The following is a 3,963-nucleotide window of genomic DNA, read 5'->3' on the forward strand; positions in this document are numbered from 1 at the left end:
CAGCTAACACCTGCGTCCCGGAGGTTACTATCACATTGGGCGACTACAAGTTCCTTTCTTCCCCAATTGTTCTTGGTAACTCGGATATTGATCTTATTCTCAGAATGGATTGGCTTTCTAAGCACAAGGCACATCTTGATTGTGCTGCCAGGCAGATTCAATTGACTCATTCGTCTGAGGATGTAATTGTCTTTGCCGCTCGGGCTAATACCATCCGTCTGTTTTCTCTCAATGAGAAGGGTGAACTCGATGCCATCTCGCAGATTCCAGTCGTTTGCGAATATCAAGACGTCTTTCCAGAAGAGCTTCCAGGAATGCCTCCGCACCGACCAGTTGAATTCGTTATTGATCTTGAGCCCGGCAAGGAACCTGTGTGCCAGCGTCCTTACAAGCTCGGACCTGAAGAGTTGAAGGAGCTGAAGAAGCAACTCGATATTCAAGAAAGAATGGGTCTCATCCGGCCTAGTTCTTCTCCGTGGGGTTGTGGTGTTCTTTTTGTGAAGAAGAAGGATGGAACGGACCGACTTTGTGTTGATCACCGTCCATTGAACAAGAAGACCATCAAGAACAAATACCCACTTCCCAACATCAACGAGCTGTTCGAACAACTCAAAGGTGCCCAAGTATTCTCCAAGCTTGATCTCCATATGGGTTATCATCAGATTCGAATCCGTGAGCAAGATATTCCCAAGACGGCTTTCAGGACAAGCTATGGTTCATATGAATACACTGTCATGTCTTTTGGCCTCGTCAACGCTCCTCCGACTTTCTCTCGCATGATGAACTTCATCTTCAACGCCTACACCAATGACTTCGTTTTGGTCTATCTCGACGACATTCTGGTTTTCTCGAAGAACAAGGAAGATCATGCCAAGCACTTGCGTTTGTTACTCGATAAGCTGAGGGAACACAAGTTCTACGCCAAGTTCTCCAAGTGCGAATTTTGGCTCGATGAGGTTCTTTATCTTGGGCATATCATCTCTGCCAAGGGCATTGCCATGAATCCTGAGAAGGTGTCTGCAATTGTGAATTGGGAACCTCCTCAGAACGTGAAGCAACTCCGTAGCTTCCTCGGTCTCGCAAGCTACTGCCGAAGATTCGTTGAAAACTTTTCTAAGATCGTGAAGCCTCTCTCAAATCTTCTCCAGAAGCACGTCAAGTACGTTTGGTCTCCGGAGTGTGACATTGCTTTCAACACTTTGAAAGAGAAATTGATCACTGCTCCAGTTCTGACTCCTCCTGATGAATCCAAGCTGTACAAGGTCTTTTGTGATGCTTCTCTCCAAGGTCTTTGTGCAGTGTTGATGCAAGAGAAGAAAGTTGTTGCCTATACCTCTCGCCAGTTGAAGCCCAATGAAAAGAACTACCCCACTCATGATCTCGAGTTGGCGGCAGTTGTGCATGCTCTTTTGACTTGGAGACATCTCTTATTGGGAAGAAAAGTGGACATTTTCACTGATCACAAGAGTCTCAAGTACATCTTCACTCAGCCTAATCTCAACCTCAGGCAAACTCGATGGGTCGAAATGATTCAAGAGTATAATCCGAGTATCGAGTAGAATCTAGGCAAGGCCAATGTGATTGCTGACGCATTGAGCAGGAAGGCTTATTGCAACAGCTTGATTCTCAAGCCTTATCAACCCGAGCTTTGTGAAGCTTTCCGCAAACTTAACCTGCAAGTTGTTCCTCAAGGTTTCCTTGCCAACCTTCAAGTCTCTCCTACCTTGGAAGACCAGATTCGCCAAGCTCAGCTTCTTGATGCTATGGTGAAAAAGGTGAAGATTGGGATTGCCAAGAGTCAACCCAAGTACAAGTGCTACCGCCTTGATGACAAGGACACTCTCCTCTTCGAGGATCGTATTGTCGTACCCAAAGGTGACCTCCGTAAAGTGATCATGAACGAGGCTCACAATTCTCTCCTCTCCATCCACCCTGGGAGCACGAAGATGTATCAGGACCTCAAGCAGGCTTATTGGTGGACTCGAATGAAGCGCGAGATTGCTCAGTTCGTGAATGAATGTGATGTCTGCAGAAGAGTGAAGGAAGAACACCAAAGGCCAGCTGGTCTCCTCCAACCTCTTGCCATTCCAGAATGGAAGTTTGACAACATTGAGATGGACTTCGTGACTGGGTTTCCAAAGTCCAAGCGTGGCAATGATGCTATATTCGTTGTCATCGACAAACTCACTAAAGTGGCTCACTTTCTGCCTATCAAAGAGTCAATCACTGCAGCTCAATTGGCGGAACTCTATACCTCTCGAATTGTCTCTCTGCACGGTATTCCACAAGTGATCTCTTCAGACCGTGGCAGCATCTTTACCTCCAAGTTTTGGGATTCTTTTCAGAAGGCCATGGGCACCAACATCCGCTTCAGCACAGCTTTCCATCCTCAAACTAGCGGTCAAGTCGAGCGTGTCAACCAGATTCTTGAAGATATGCTTAGGGCTTGTGTGACCTCCTTCGGCATGAAGTGGGAGGATTGTCTTCCTTATGCTGAATTATCCTACAACAACAGTTTTCAAGCAAGTTCGGGCAAGGCCCCATTTGAAATTCTGTATGGCAGGAAGTGCCGTACCCCTCTCAACTGGTCTAAAACCGATGAACATCAGCTTTTGGGAAATGACTTAATCACAGAGGCAGAGGAAATGTGCAAAGTCATTCGAGATAACCTCAAAGTAGCCCAATCCCGCCAGAAGAGCTACTATGATAGTAAGCACCGTGATTTGGCTTTCGAGATCGGCGATCATGTTTACCTCCGCATCTCTCCTATGAAAGGTACTCGCCGCTTCGGTATCAAAGGGAAGCTTGCCCCCAGATACGTGGGACCTTTCAAGATTGTCAGCAAGAGAAGCGATCTCGCCTATCAACTCGAGCTTCCTTCAAACTTTGCAAATGTTCATGACGTGTTCCATGTCTCTCAGCTTCGAAAGTGCTTCAAGACTCCTGACCGCACCATCAACTTCGAGGACATTGAGCTCCAAGAAGATCTCTCTTATCGTGAGCACCCAGTTGCTATTCTTGAAGAGACTGAACGCAAGACTCGCAACAAGTCAATCAAATTCCTCAAAGTAAAGTGGTCACACCATTCCGACCGTGAAGCTACCTGGGAACGCGAGGATCACCTCCGTTCTGAGTACCCGGCATTCTTTTAGTCCTAGATCTCGGGATGAGATCCTTTCGTAGTGGTGGAGTGTTGTAACACCCCGGATATGACTTTCCCAATATGTATTCCAACTCTTGCCGTTTCTGGCCTTAAGTTATTTTTTTTCTCGGGTTCGGGTCTTTGTCTCCGTGTGTTGTTATCGTTGTCATGCATCTCATATCATGTCACCATGTGCATTGCATTTGCATACGTGTTCATCTCATGCATTCGAGCTTTTTCCCCGTTGTCCGTTTTGCATTCCGGCGCTTCGTTCTCCTCCGGTGGTCATTTCTACCTTTCTTTCGTGTGTAGGGATTAAACATTTCCGGATTGTCCCGAGACTTGCCAAGCGGCCTTGGTTTACTACTGGTAGACCGCGTGTCAAGTTTCGTACCATTTGGACTTCGTTTGATGCTCCAACGGTTAACCGAGGGACCGAAAAGGCCTCGTGTGTGTTGTAGCCCAACACCCCTCCAAGTTGGCCCAAAACCCACCTAAATCTCCTCCATCATCTAGAGCATTCGATCATGATCGCGTGGCCGAAAACCACACCTCATTTGGACTCTCCTAGCTCCCTCTACCTCTATATATAGATCCCCTCCTCAAAATCCCGGATCCCCTCCTACCCTAACCCTAGAAATCCTCCTCGCGCCGCGCCGGACATGTCCGCCCGCGTCGGACGCCTCTCCGCCGCTGCCCACAGCCATTCGTAGGCTGCCACGTGGCACGCCGCCACCCACCGCAGCCGCGGCCCGCTCGGCCCACGGGGTGCCCGCCCCGGGACGGATCGGGCCCGAGCCGCCCCGCGCCTCGCGCCTCCT

This window comes from Triticum dicoccoides, chromosome 2A (genome assembly GCF_002162155.2).
Source record: "Triticum dicoccoides isolate Atlit2015 ecotype Zavitan chromosome 2A, WEW_v2.0, whole genome shotgun sequence".
Classification (NCBI taxonomy): Eukaryota; Viridiplantae; Streptophyta; class Magnoliopsida; order Poales; family Poaceae; genus Triticum; species Triticum dicoccoides.